The sequence below is a fragment of the Coregonus lavaretus genome, assembly GCF_964263955.1.
Source record: "Coregonus lavaretus genome assembly, chromosome: 38".
Taxonomy (NCBI): Eukaryota; Metazoa; Chordata; class Actinopteri; order Salmoniformes; family Salmonidae; genus Coregonus; species Coregonus lavaretus.
The window spans coordinates 3,812,174-3,827,548 of NC_140025.1; the positions used below are offsets into that span (position 1 = coordinate 3,812,174).

A 15,375-nucleotide genomic window follows, 5' to 3' on the forward strand; every position below is an offset into this window, starting at 1 on the left:
TTTGACGACCCCCCCCCCCCCCCCCCCCCCAATCACTGGAGATCTCTTAGACATGCCAGATAAAAACACTCATACAGAGGGACTCTCTCAAGACATCAAGGGTACTTAAGTTACATAACTTTATTTAACTTGAGGAATGGTCCACAGAATCACTTGGCCACTCTTGAAGACTTGGACATTGCATGGGAAACAGCACTGTTATTTTGTGTCATTCCCTCAAGCTCAAGCAACATTTCTACGACTATGGACCAGGCCTGAAGATCTAGGACATTTTGGGTTCAGTGGAAATCCTAAGAAACAGGAAGATATTCAAAAACAAGAAGTAGGCCTCAGCTCTTCATCATCAACATGTGAAAGATAAATCCTGGAAAGGGGTCTGGTTATGGCCAGCCTCTTGTCCAGAGAATGTATCGACATGATTGAACATTCTCACTTTTTATTATACTTCAAAGACAGATCTTTTAAGAAACATAATTTACTGTTCTTTTGCGTCAATGTACTGTATTTTCTCACAATTTGACATTTTCTGAAATAAATACCCAGATCAAAAGGCTGCACTTTTTCAAGAGGATAACAAATTGCTGGTGAGTTGTCTAACAAACTGTCATCTTGGTTGTCTCAACACTTCACCCACGTAAAATGTCAGATTTGGTCCCTTTTCTTCTTGCTCATGGTAATTTATTATAAACTGGATGGTTCAAGCCCTGAATGCGGATTTGGCTGACAGCCGTGGTATATCAGACCTTATACCACGGGTATGACAAAACATTTATTTTTACTGTTCTAATGACATTGGTAACCAGTTTATAATAGCAATAAGGCACCTCTGGGATTTGTGGTAGATGGCCAATATACCATGGCTAAGGGCTGTTCTTAGGCACGCACGATGCAGAGCAGAGTGCCTTGATACAGCCCTTAACCGTGGTATATTGGCCATATACCACACCCCCTCGTGCCTTATTGCTTTATTATAAAATGGTTCTTAGAAAAATATGTGCACTAATGTCCTAAAGATAACCTCTACATTGGATACTTTGCTTTCATTTCTTCCACAAAGGCAATATATTATTTTATGGCATCTTCTTTTGGACTTTCCTATTGGATTGAAAATAGAAACAGGACACATTGAAGATTTGTGTTACATTCAAAACAGAGAGAGTGGAAAGGCAGAATAATACATTGTCCAAAATACTTACCTTCCTGTGCTTTCCAAACATCCCATTTAGATTTTCCTTGGAAGTCAAATATTCCCGGACGCTCTGTGGACACAACATATACATTTTCAAAGTTACTCTTACATCAACAAAAATATTACTTTAACTGGCAGGTATTGACAAAGTCTGAAAGACACTTGCCCATCGGGTAAGTCAGGATTATTTTTTGGTTACCCGAAGATTATGATCGCTTTCCCGATAATGTAAAAATAAACTACACTGAACCAAAATATAAAACGCAACATGCAACAATTTTACAGTTCATATAAATAAATACATTAGGCCCTAATCTATGGATCTCACATGACTGGGAATACAGATTTGCCTCATGCAGCCCGACATCTTCGCATTGAGTTGATCAGGCTGTTGATTGTGGCCTGTGGAATGTTGTCTCACTCCTCTTCAATGGCTGTGCGAAGTTGCTGGATATTGGCGGGAACTGGAACACGCTGTCGGAAACATCAATCCAGAGCATCCCAAACATGTTCAATGGTTGACATGTCTTGGTATGCAGGCCATCGAAGAACTGGGACATTTTCAGCTTCCAGGAATGGTGTACAGATCCTTGCGACATCGGGCCGTGCATTATCATACTGAAACATGAGGTGATGGTGGCGGATGAATGGCACAACAATGGGCCTCAGGGTATCGTCACTGTATCTCTGTGCATTCAAATTGACATCAATAAAATGCAACTGTGTTCGTTGTCCATAACTTCTGCCTGCACTACCATAACCCCACAGCCACCATGGGGCACTCTATTCACAACGTTAAGATCAGTAAATCGCTCACCCACATGACATCATACACGCTGTCTGCCATCTGCCCAGTACAGTTGAAACCAGAACTCATACATGAAGAGCATACTTCTCCAGTGTGCCAGTGGCCATCGAAGGTGAGCATTTGCCCACTGAAGTCCGTTATAACATCGAACTGCAGTCAGGTCAAGATCCTGTTGAGGACAATGAGCACACAGATGACATTCCCTGAGATGGTTTCTGACAGTTTGTGCAGAAATTCTTCAGTTGTGCATACCCACAGTTTCATCAGCTGTCCGGGTGGCTTGTCTCAGACCATCCTGCAGGTGAAGATGCCAGATGTGGAGGTCCTGGGCTGGCATGGTTACACGTGGTCTGCGGTTGTGAGGCCAGTTGGACGTACTGCCAAATTCTCTAAAACGTTCAGTTCTGGCAACAGCTCTGGTGGACATTCCTGCAGTCAGCATGCAAATTGCACACTCCCTCAACTTGAGGGACATTTTAGAGTGGCCTTTTATTGTCCCCAGCACAAGGTGAACCTAGGTAATGATCATGCTGTTTATTCAGCTTATTGATATGCCACACCTGTCAGGTGGATATATTATCTTGGCAAAGGAGAAATGCAACAGGGATGTAAACAAATGTGTACACACAATGAGAGAAATAAGCTTTTTGTGCATATGGAACATTTCTGGGATATTTTTCAGCTTTTGAAACATGGGACCAACACTTTACATGTTGCATTTATATTTTTTTGTTCAGTATATTTTACACGCAATAGTGCCATATATTGCCTGCCTTTCACATACACAGGGGAGGAATCTGAAAAAGAAGAACTGGAATTCTTTGTATTTTGGTTGTTCTCAGAGCAGGCTCAACTTGCCCGACTGCCAAACATCGTCTGTCTTTCACAAAGATCAGTTTTAGGCTAGGCCTACTGGAAGTATTCACTTTTTAAATCACCTGCCCAACGGGGCAACATCAGAGCATGTTCAGGTCACCGGCCTAAATGTCCGTCCCTGAATGGTTTACTTACAGACAAAAAGGCAGCTAAACAATTGATAAGTCAAGACATTTAACTCTTGAGAAATGCATATAGAGACAAAATTATAAGCCTTGGTCTCACGAGTGGCGCAGTGGTCTAAGGCGCATTGCCTTTAAAATTGTAACTACAGACCCGGGTTCGATCCCAGGCTGTGTCACAACCGGCCGTGATCGGGAGTCCCATTTGGCGGCGCACTATTGGCTCAACGTCGTCCGGGTTAGGTGAGGGTTTGGCCGGTGAGGCTCTAGCGACTCCTTGTGGCACGCCGGACGCCTGCAGGCTGACCTCGGTAGTCAGTTGAACAGTGTTTCCTACGACACATTGGTGCGGCTGGCTTCCGGGTTAAGCAGGTGGGTGTAAGAAGCGCGGTTTGGCGGGTCATGTTTCGAAGGACGCATGACTGGACCTTCGCCTCCCGAGCCCGTTGGGGAGTTGCAGTGATGAGAAGATCGAAAAAGGGGGCAAAATACAACAAAAAAATTACAAATAATTATATATACAGTTGAAGTCGGAAGTTTACATACATCTTAGCCAAATACATTTAAACTCAGTTTTTCACAATTCCTGACATTTAATCCTAGTAAAAATTCCCCGTCTTATTTTAAGAATGTGAAATGTCAAAATAATAGTAGAGAGAATGATTTATTTCAGCTTTTATTTCTTTCATCACATTCCTAGTGGGTCAGAAGTTTTACATACTAATTGAGTGTATTTGGTAGCATTGCCTTTAAATTGTTTAACTTGGGTCAAACATTTCGGGTAGCCTTCCACAAGCTTCCCACAATAAGTTGGGTGAATTTTGGCCCATTCCTCCTGACAGAGCTGGTGTAACTGAGTCAGGTTTGTAGGCCTCCTTACTCGCACACGCTTTTTCAGTTCTGCCCACAAATGTTCTATAGGATTGAGGTCAGGGCTTTGTGATGGCCACTCCAATACCTTGACTTTGTTGTCCTTAAGCCGTTTTGCCACAACTTTGGAAGTATGCTTGGGGTCATTGTTCATTTGGAAGACCCATTTGCGACCAAGCTTTAACTTCCTGACTGATGTCTTGAGATGTTGCTTCAATATATCCACATAATGTTCCTTCCTCATGATGCCATCTATTTTGTGAAGTGCACCAGTCCCTCCTGCAGCAAAGCACCCCCACAGCATGATGCTGCCACCCCCGTGCTTCACGGTTGGGATGGTGTTCTTCGGCTTGCAATCGTTCCCCTTTTTCCTCAAAACATAACGATGGTCATTATGTCCAAACAGTTCTATTTTTGTTTCATCAGACCAGAGGACATTTCTACAAAAAGTACGATCTTTATCCCCATGTGCAGTTGCAAACCGTAGTCTGGCTTTTTTATGGTGGTTTTGGAGCAGTGGCTTCTTCCTTGCTGAGCAGCCTTTCAGGTTATGTCGATATAGGACTAGTTTCACTGTGGATATAGATACTTTTGTACCCGTTTCCTCCAGCATCTTCACAAGGTCTGTTGCTGTTGTTCTGGGATTGATTTGCACTTTTCGCACCAAAGTACCTTAATCTCTTGGAGACAGAACGCGTCTCCTTCCTGAGCGGTATGACGGCTGCGTGGTCCCATGGTGTTTATACTGCGTACTATTGTTTGTACAGATGAACGTGGTACCTTCAGGCATTTGGAAATTGCTCCCAAGTAGTAACCAGACTTGTGGAGGTCTACTATTTTTTTTCCTGAGGTCTTGGCTGATTTCTTTTGATTTTCCCATGATGCCAAGCAAAGAGGCACTGAGTTTGAAGGTAGGCCTTGAAATACATCCACAGGTACACCTCCAATTGACTCAAATGATGTCAATTATCCTATCAGAAGCTTCTAAAGCCAAGACATCATTTTCTGGAATTTTCCAAGCTGTTTAAAAAGGCACAGTGAACTTAGTGTATGTAAACTTCTGACCCACTGGAATTGTGATACAGTGAATTATAAGTGAAATAATCTGTCTGTAAACTATTGTTGGAAAAATGACTTGTGTCATGCACAAAGTAGATGTCCTAACCGACTTGCCAAAACGATATTCTGTTAACAAGAAATGTGTGGAGTGGTGGAAAAACAGGTTAACGACTCCAACCTAAGTGTATGTAAACTTCCGACTTCAACTGTTATATATATATATGCCTTGTAATAAGACACTATAGGCTGATACCTGTTTATAAGTAGGACCAGGGGTTTTGGGGCACTGAGACACTACTTTTATTGGTATTACCTGCATCATCCACTAGCGCTGCAGCAGGTAGGAAATGTTCTGGAATTGACACAAGCTGTCTCCAATCAATCCATATCCAGTTGTGCGTGTGTGTTTGGCAGGGGGATTGCCTAAGCCAGGGGATGAGTAGCTCTGCTAATCTTAAATCGCACAAAATCTATTATTTGGCAAGGAATACCATTTGTAGATCAGTGATTCTAAACCTCACTTTACTCAAACTGATCCTCCCCAACGGAGTCCAAAGTTGTAGCTAAAAAAGGGTAAATTAGAGGCAGTTTAAGGGGAGAGTCAATGAAACCAACCATGGATGTACTGTATGTTGTAGAAAACTTGGGGGGTAGCCCCAACCGGGACTTGAACCTGTGCCCAGTGACTGTCAAGCCAACACATGAACCGTTACGCCAAGAGGTCCGAACCTCTTGGTGTACAGTCGTGGTCAAAAGTTTAGAATGACACAAATATTAATTTTCACAAAGTCTGCTGCCTCAGTTTTTATAATGCCAATTTGCATATACTCCAGAATGTTATGAAGAGTGATCAGATGAATTGCAATTAATTGCAAAGAATTAATTAATTGCCATGAAAATGAACTTAATCCCCCAAAAAAACATTTCCACTGCATTTCAGCCCTGCCACAAGAGGACCAGCTGACATCATGTCAGTTATTCTCTTGTTAACACAGGTGAGAGTGTTGACGAGGACAAGGCTGGAGATCACTCTGTCATGCTGATTGAGTTAGAATAACAGACTGGAAGCTTTAAAAGGAGGTTGGTGCTTGAAATCATTGTTCTTCCTCTGTTAACCATGGTTACCTGCAAGGAAACACGTGCCATCATCATTGCTTTGCACAAAAAGGGCTTCACAGGCAAGGACATTGCTGCTAGTAAGATTGCACCTAAATCAACCATTTATCAGATCATCAATGAAGGCTTCAGGGCACCCAAGAAAGTCCAGCAAGCGCCAGGACCGTCTCCTAAAGTTGATTTAGCTGCGGGATCGGGGCACCACCAGTGCAGAACTTGCTCAGGAATGGCAGGAGGCAGGTGTGAGTGCATCTGCACGCACAGTGAGGCAAAGACTTTTGGAGGATGGCCTGGTGTCAAGAAGGGCAGAGAGGAGGCCACTTCTCTCCAGGAAAACATCAGGGACAGACTGATATTCTGCAAAAGGTACAGGGATTGGACTGCTGAGGACTGGGGTAAAGTCATTTTCTCTGATGAATCCCCTTTCCGATTGTTTGGGGCATCCGGAAAAAAGCTTGTCCGGAGAAGACAAGGTGAGCGCTACCATCAGTCCTGTGTCATGCCAACAGTAAGGCATCCTGAGACCATTCATGTGTGGGGTTGCTTCTCAGCCAAGGGAGTGGGTTCACTCACAATTTTGCCTAAAAACACAGCCATAAATAAAGAATGGTACCAACACATCCTCCGAGAGCAACTTCTCCCAACCATCCAAGAACAGTTTGGTGACGACCAATGCCTTTTCAAGCATGATGGAGCACCTTGCCATAAGGCAAAAGTGATAACTAAGTGGCTCTGGGAACAAAACATCAACATTTTGGGTCCATGGCCAGGAAACTCCCCAGACCTTAATCCCGTTGAGAACTTGTGGTCGATCCTCAAGAGGCGGGTGGACAAACAATAACCCACAAATTCTGACAAACTCCAAGCATTGATTATGCAAGAATGGGCTGCCATCAGTCAGGATGTGGCCCATAAGTTAATTGACAGCATGCCAGGGCGGATTGCAGAGGTCTTGAAAAAGAAGGGTCAACACTGCAAATATTGACTCTCTGCATAAACGTAATGTAATTGTCAATAAAAGCCTTTGACACTTATGGAATGCTTGTAATTATACTTCAGTATACCATAGTAACATCTGACAAATATCTAAAAACACTGAAGCAGCAAACTTTGTGAAGACCAATACTTTGTCATTCTCAAAACTTGACCTCGACTGTACGGTTAAGGTGTTGGTTTAACAGTCGCAGGACCCGTGTTCGAGTCCTATTCGGGGCTACTCACCGAATTCACTAAAATATACTTTCATGGTTGGTTTCATTGACTCTCCACATTAACTGCCCTTAATTGACAATTTTTTTGCTACAACTTCCGAGTCCGTTAGAGGATCAGTTTGAGAAAAGTGAGGTGTACAAATAGTATTCCCTGCCAAATAATAGGCTTTGTGCGATTAAGATTCACAGAGCTATGCCTCCCTTGCTTTAAGCGATACCCCCGCCAACCAGACATGGATTGATTGAGTGGAGACAGCTTGCGTCAATTACAGAACATTTCCTACCTGCAGCAGCACTAGCTGACAATGCTGGAAATACCGGTAAAAGCACAGTGCCTCAAAGTGCCCCAAAACTCCTGGCCATACTTATAAGAAGTTGTATGTCATTATCTTGATGCTTGAAGTGGTACCAGAAAGATTAGACAAAAATCAGGGATTTGGCTTTAAGAATGAGGTGCAGCCTGTAGGACAGGTTGAACAGAATGACTCACCCGTGTTGACGTTGCCAATTGTTGCCTGCTTGTACAAACCATATACCACTGCTAGTTCTATATCGTGGAGCTCCGCCCCATAGGGGAGCTCTGCTCCTAGTGGTTTACCCTCTGCCCTAAGGCAGCAACAGCCTGAGACAAAATTATGCACACACCTACAGCCAATAGGAGTACAGGTGTCCCTATAAGAGGGGATGCCTCCCCTCAATCAGCCTCCCTTTTTCTTCAGCGACTGGATGACTAGACTGAAGAGCCAAGAAGAGACGAAGCACAAGACTCAGGACGAAAACGCCGTTGATATTCCAGTCATCAACGTCGTCTAAATGAGCACACCGGGAGATTTTCCACCCCCAAAAGCTCTTTTCAGAGCTCAGTGCAGATGCACTTCCATGGCGGCCGGTGACCACCACGACCTGTGCTTCGTTTGTTTGGGATCCCAGCATGCCAAGGAAGGCGTCTGCAGTCCCCCGAATTGCGCCTCCTGCGCCCTTCTTTCTTTAAAGGAGAGGAAGCAGCGTTGGGCGTTTTTCAGGGAGGACATCCCCCTTGAGGACGTGCTGTCGATACTAGCCTCTGCTTCAGAGGCGTCGTCCGACGGCGCAAACTCGGGGGAAGATAGGGACTTTGAGGAGGGGTCTGGCATTCCAATGGAACAGTCGGACCACATCCCTCATACTTTCAAGCCCCCCTTTCCTTTGGAGAGCGAGAGGGCTTGTAGTCCCTATAGTGAAGGGGATACGAGCTCTGAGAGATCAGAAGCTCTCTCTTTCGCTGCAGCCTCTCTGAGATCTGATTTTCCGGGTCTCATTGAGAGAGCTGCTCAACAGCTGGTGATAAGGCTGCCCCCTCTTCCCTCCGCACCGGAGGTTGATATGATGGAGGGCGGTCCTTATTCCAGGCCAAGGAAGGCAGCAGAGCCAGTGGCTCCTGCCATGCCTTCTTTGGCTAGGTACGTTGAGGGCTCGTGGGAGGCACCTTTAGCGGCGCGTTCGCCGGTAAAAGCGGATCTCCCATTCACGAGAGTGGAAGGAAGGTTTCAGGGTCAGGGAATCCCCATGGCGGCGTATCTCGTACCGGGTTCGAGCCCTTGGCCCTCTTCCAAGAAGGCCACGTTGCCATCCCAGAAGGACCGACTCACAGCGTCGCTGTTAGAGAAGTCCTTTGGGTTGGGAGCCCAAGCTGTAGCAGCAGCTAACAATATTGCCCTCTTGGCGGCCTCTCTGTCCCGTTTAACCACGGGCAAGACAGAGCTGGCACCGGAGGAGGTGGAGGAGGCGTCCAGAATTTCTGGCGCCATACTCCACCTGACACAGGCGTCCGCAGTCTGCGCGGGGAGGTCCATGGCCACTTCGGTGGTCGGGGAACGACACCTCTGGTTGTCCTTGACATCCATGAAAGAGGCAGACAGGACGTCTCTCTTGAACGCCCCCCTCTCTGACGACGGCCTCTTTGGGGTCGCAGTCAAAGAGGCGACGGAGCGCTTTTCCAAGCTGGAGGAGGAGAAGAAGCAGCTGGCCAAGCACCTGCCGTTGGCAGGACGACTCGGCCCCCCTCCATCCCAAAGGCCATCTACCTCCGCCCCTCTAAGTAGACCGGGGTCTACGGCGAGGCGGCGTAATCGGCGTCATCCGGCGGCCACGAGCAGCAAGGGAACGGGCCCCGCCCTTCCAGCAGCTACGGTAGCCCCACTACAGCTGGCGAGGGAGGTGACGAGGACGCCGACCTGGCCCTCCAAGGGAGGCAAGAGGAGGCGTACGTGACGGGACGCGGGGGAGAGGATGGAGGACGCATCGATGGTGTCGAACGTGCCCACTGTTCCCCCCCACCCTTCGGTTGAAGGGATGGGTGTTGATGTAAATGCCTTTGTTGATGTATTTAATAAAGAGTTGGCTCCACCTGACTTTGTCAAAAAATAGCCTCTTTTCCATAATACGTCCGAGAGCGTTCAAATCTCACCCTCTCTTCCTTACCATTCTAAGAGCCGTTCAGCCCACCGAGGGTGCGTTGCTGAACAGGCACTTAGAGTAGGTATCCGTAAGACCTCAATCAGGTCGTCACATCACACTTCACGTATAAGAAGTGCTTTACATAGAAAGCAGCAGTCCCGGTCAGATTCTGACATGAGGACGCAGCCGCTATTTGGGGATGGCGCACTAGCACAGACTAAGGTCTCCGCTAGTACGAGCCAGACCCATGCTGCGTTCACAGAGGGCCCGATTACCGCGGTCACTAAGGTGTCCAGAGTATCGGCGCCCCCAGGCATTGTAACACAGCAGCTATCTGGGGACGGCGCATTATCGCAGACTAAGGTCTCGGTTAATGCGATTCAGACCCATGCTACGTTCACGGAGGGCCGGATTACTAGGGTTATGGGTATAACCAAAGTATCAGCTCCCCTGACAGAACGAGCCAGTACTCACCACACTGAGCGTGAATCAACCCACCAGGGGTGCAGAGTTGAACACACACAGAAGGTGAAAGTTAAGAAGGTATCAAGGCGCCGCCTTGTTTTACCTCAGAGACCTCATACTACAGACTTCTAGGAGTACTGTAGTGAAGGGCTCTGATAGCGAATTGCAGTCACCTAAGATGACGCAATCGCTTGCTGGGGATGGTGCCCTGCCGCAGGCTGTGACCTCGGTCAGTGCAATTCAGACCCGCGATGCGTTCAAGGAGGGCAGGAATACGACGGTTACGGGTTTAACCGACGTCCCTGCTCCTCTTTCTTTCTCAGAACGCATTGATGATTCCTCTCCCTTTCACGGGAGGCCCACCTTGGGCTGTTCCACCACTTCAATGTTGGGGAACAGTGGCGGTAAGGGCCATGGAGGAATACAGGTCCTTCCTACTGAATGCACCACAGCTTCGTGCTCAGCCACTTTCTCTGCATTGCTGGCAGTGGCGAAGAAGCTGCACCCTCTCACGCTGGCTAGAACAGACGTTGCAGAAGGGTTATGCTCTCCAATTCCACCGGACCCCACCCCCGTTCAGGGGAGTGGTGGAGACGGTGATGAAAACGCCAGACAAAGTGGCCGCTCTGATGACAGAGATTACGGAACTTTTGGCGAAGGAGGCGGTGACAGTAGTTCCCCGGGAGCAAAGGAACAAAGGGCTATATTCGCCTTATTTCCTAGTGCCCAAAAAGACGGGGGGAGTGAGGCCGATTTTGGACTTACGCATTCTCAACGAGAGCATAACCAAACGGCCCTTCCGAATGCTAACGACAAAACGTCTGCTGGAATGTGTCCAGAGAGGGGACTTTTGTACGAGCATAGACCTAAAGGACGCGTACTTTCATGTGCCGGTTCAGCCGCGTCACAGGAAGTTTCTGCGGTTCGCCTTTCAAGGGGTGGCGTACGAATACACGAGGATGCCATTTGGGTACGCCCTGGCACCTCGCACATTTTCCAAGTGTGTGGAGGCGGCATTGGAACCGTTGCGTCATCAGGGAATACGGCTACTAGCCTACCTGGACGACCTACTGGTTCTCGCCCCGTCAGCAGAGCTGGCGATCACTCACACAACACAGACAGTGATGCATCTCACAAGTCTGGGGTTTGCTGTGAATTGGAAAAAGAGCGCGCCCTGGCCCACTCATCAGATTGTCTACCTGGGGATACAGCTAGACACTGTGAGGATGAGGGCTCGAATTTCGGACCCCCGAAGGGTAGCCTTGTTGCTAGCCCTGAGGAAGCGTCGTCCGAATCACACGGTGACGGCGCTGTCGATCATGTCACTTTTGGGTCTCATGTCGTCAGCCCACTCTGTGGTTCCGCTGGGACTCCTGCATATGCGCAGGATGCAGCGATGGTTCGCCCAACTAAGACTAGACCCATTGCGTCAACGTCATCGGTTGGTGGTGGTTCCACTCTCGCTCAGTGCAGATCTGAACTATTGGAGAAACCCGCGCGTTCTCACGCACGGAGTCCCGATAGGAAAGGTGTCCTCTCACATCCCAGTATTCACGGATGCGTCCCTGACGGGATGGGGAGGGACATGTCAGACCCAAGCGATAGGAGGTGTGTGGCCTCAATCAGGTCGTCATATCAACCTCTTGGAGTTGGAAACGGTTCGACTGGTTCTGACCCACTTGCGATGTGCTGGTCTGGTCAGACAACCGGACCACAGTAGCTCACATAAATCGCCAGGGAGGAGTCAGGTCTCCTGCTCTCCATCGGGCGGCAGAGGAATTGTGGCTGTGGGCTCACGAGCACCTTCGCTCATTGAGAGCAGCACACATTCCGGGCTACTTGAACGTAGGAGCAGACCTCATGTCAAGAGGGGGTCCTCGAGGCGACGAGTGGTGTCTGCATCCGGACATTGTTCTTCAGATTTGGGAACAATTCGGGAGAGCCGAGGTGGACCTATTCGCATCACGTGTGAACGCGCAATGTCCTCTGTGGTTCTCTCCGAGGGAACAGGACGAACCGCCACTGGGAAGGGACGCCTTTGCGCACCAACCGTGGCCGAGAGTTCTCCTGTATGCATTCCCTCCGCTGTCCTGCATTCTCCCACTGCTAGCCAGGGTGAGGTCAGGGGGGCTGTCAGTGATACTGATAGCGCCCGATCGCCCGGGGGCTCCTTGGTTTGCGGAGATGAGTCAGATGTTGATTGCGCCACCTTGGCCAATTCCACATCGACGGGACGCGTTGTCTCAGGCGGGAGGCACGATAGGGAAATTGCCCATAATCGGCCAACCACTGAAGGCCTGGCTGCTGAGAGGGACAGGCTAGAGCGCCGTGGGTTATCTGATGCAGTGATCAGGACCATACAGGGTTCACGTGCCAGTTCCACTTCTAAGATGTATGCCAGTAGATGGAACGTGTTTTCACGATGGTGTGTCACACAAGGTGTAGACCCCATGAGCTGTCAAGTGGAGAGTATTCTCTCTTTTCTACAGCTCATGTTTGATAAGCAAAAATCGCCTGCCACTTTTAGGGTGTTTGCAGCAGCGATTTCAGCTTGTCATGAGGGGTTTGGCAGAGACAATGTCTTTAGCCACCCTCTAGTGAAACGCTTCCTATTAGGAACGCGGCGACTTAGGCCAACACCTAGAGTCACGCTTCCTCAGTGGGATTTGGCTTTGGTACTCGAAGCGCTATGTAAGTCGCCGTTCGAGCCATTGAATCAAATACCCCTCAAGATGCTGTCTATTAAGACAGCACTGTTGCTCGCTTTGACTACAGCTAAGCGGGTTAGTGATTTGTGTGCTCTTTCGACGAGACCTGACTGCCTGGCCATCAATGGTGACCTGAGCAGAGCAGTGTTACGTCCTAACCCGGCATTTGTGCCGAAGGTTATTAAGAGTTCATATAGGTCACAGACCGTGGAGCTGTGGGCTTTTTCTCCTCCTCCTCATAGAGAGAGGAGTGAGGAAAAGCTCCATCGCCTGTGCCCGGTACGCGCTTTGGCGTGTTACGTCGAGCGCACAGCAGCGATTAGGTCATCGCCTCAGTTGTTTGTGTGTCACGGTGCGGCTGCACTAGGTAGACCACTTTCAAAACAGCGGTTGTCTCACTGGCTTTGTGAAGGCATTGAGACAGCTTATGAGGCAGCAGGGCAGCAATTGCCTCAGGGTATCAGAGCTCACTCCACTCGTGGAGTAGCGGCTTCTACTGCCATTTTCAGAGGAACAGGGGTAGAGGATATCTGTAGAGCAGCATCCTGGTCGACGCCGTCTCCATTTATCCGTTTATATCTCTTAGATATGTCTTCTAACTCTCTGGCTCGATCTGTACTCAGCGTGGCTGAAGGGAGATCTTGAGCAAGATCGAGAGGAGAAGCAGGACTGTGGACACAGGTTTCCATCAGGTCCGCTTTGGTTAAGAAGACGTGTTTTTTGATAGATGTGTTTTCTAACTCTTTGGCTCGGTCTGTACTCAGCATAGCTGAAGGGAGATCTTGAGCTAGGAAGAGAGGGAAAAGCAGGACTATGGACAAGGTTTCCATCAGGTCCGCTTTGGATAAGAAAACATATTTTGTGGCATGAATCCTGACTGACAGGTTCAGTACAGTAGAGGCATGTGTTGATTGACAGAAGGTGAGGTCATCTATCTGCTTGTTCAGTTTAGTATGACTCATGTTTTGTTCCTGCCCACTAATCTCTGGGATTCCATTGAGTGAGTGAGGCGGTCTACCGCGTTTACAATGTAGAGTGACACTTGGTGTCATTCCATTAGTGGTTGGTAGTGTTTTCACAGGATATTGAGGCACATCTATCTGCTAGTACAGATTAGTATGGCTTCTATTCTGGTGATCTGCCCACTAGTCATTGGCATTGCCATTGGACTAGGTGGTGCGGGTCTTTAACCGATGACGCGGTATATTGTGACGCCCGTAGGGGTTTTTAGTTGCAGTACTGCGGGACTCGGTTGCAGCCATTGCTAGGCCTGACCTTCTCGTTTCGATGGGAAGTGTTAGGCTCGGCAGGGAGTACATTTTGGAGCACTACGCTCCGCCTTAAACCACTAGGAGCAGAGCTCCCCTATGGGGCGGAGCTCCACGATATAGAACGATTAGTTACCGGAGTGTAACTCCAGTTCTATGAGTGGAGCGGAGCCCCATAGGACTTAAGGCCCTGCCGACCCTCTCTAGTCTCGCTGAAGAAAAATATCTCGGGAGGCTGATTGAGGGGAGGCATCCCCTCTTATAGGGACACCTGTACTCCTATTGGCTGTAGGTGTGTGCATAATTTTGTCTCAGGCTGTTGCTGCCTTAGGGCAGAGGGTAAACCACTAGGAGCAGAGCTCCCCTATGGGGCTCCGCTCCACTCATAGAACTGGAGTTACACTCCGGTAACTAATCGTTCAGCGTAGCTAGGTTGTACGGTCAGCCTCCTCACCTCATCCGCAGCCTTTTCAAATTCAGCCTCGAGAAGAGAAAAAAAAGTTTTGTATTGCGCTCCTTGTGGGGACCAAAGAATCGATTCCCATCCAAAATCCTATTTTCCTTAACCCTAAATCTAACCCTTAACCTAACATTAACCCAAACCCTAACCCTAATTGTAACCCTAAACCTAAAATAGTATTTAGTCCCCACTTGTCAAAATGTTCTTGTTTTACTATCCTTGTGAGGACTTCTGGTACCACAAGGTCAGTTAAACAAAACCACACACATAATTTCCCCTATATACTGAGAATAATATGTAAATCAGCGGATGCTGAAAATACTTCCACACCACAATTGTGTCAAAATATTTGTATCCGACTTAAAAATAAGTTGAATACCTTAACACCCCAAAAATTCTCCCTATGACAAAATCAGTCCTATATGCCACACACATCAGTTAAAATGCATGTGTCTACACGAAGCTATTTGCAGTAGCGTCATAATAGATTCGCTGCAAAAATTGTTTTAAAAAGAAATGCATGACACCTAGAAGATATCTAACATTTTAAACAGATGATTGTTAGTTACTGCACATAAAAACAAAAAAATAACGAGGTTTCTGTTTACCATAGACATGTTGTTCCCCAGAAAAAGACCCAGCTACTCCTTACATGTGGGAATGCTCACTTCCGTCATTTCATATGGGAGTTGTCTTACCTTTAACCCTTGAGTAGGTGGTGGTGACATCTCAAATTCCATTGGAAAGCAATGAAATGAGAGGTGACAAATGCAATAGCCTATAGCTA

The 15,375-nt window shown here is 47.7% G+C and overlaps 1 long non-coding RNA gene across 1 annotated transcript; it reads right to left on the reverse strand.

Moving 5' to 3' along the window:
• Positions 1-102: 102 nt before the first annotated feature.
• Positions 103-15,283, reverse strand: LOC311112224. The gene is made up of 3 exons (XR_014610849.1): positions 15,197-15,283; positions 1,197-1,259; positions 103-290 (listed from the first exon to the last, which is right to left on the reverse strand). It is a non-coding gene; the product is annotated as an uncharacterized lncRNA (long non-coding RNA).
• Positions 15,284-15,375: the final 92 nt, after the last annotated feature.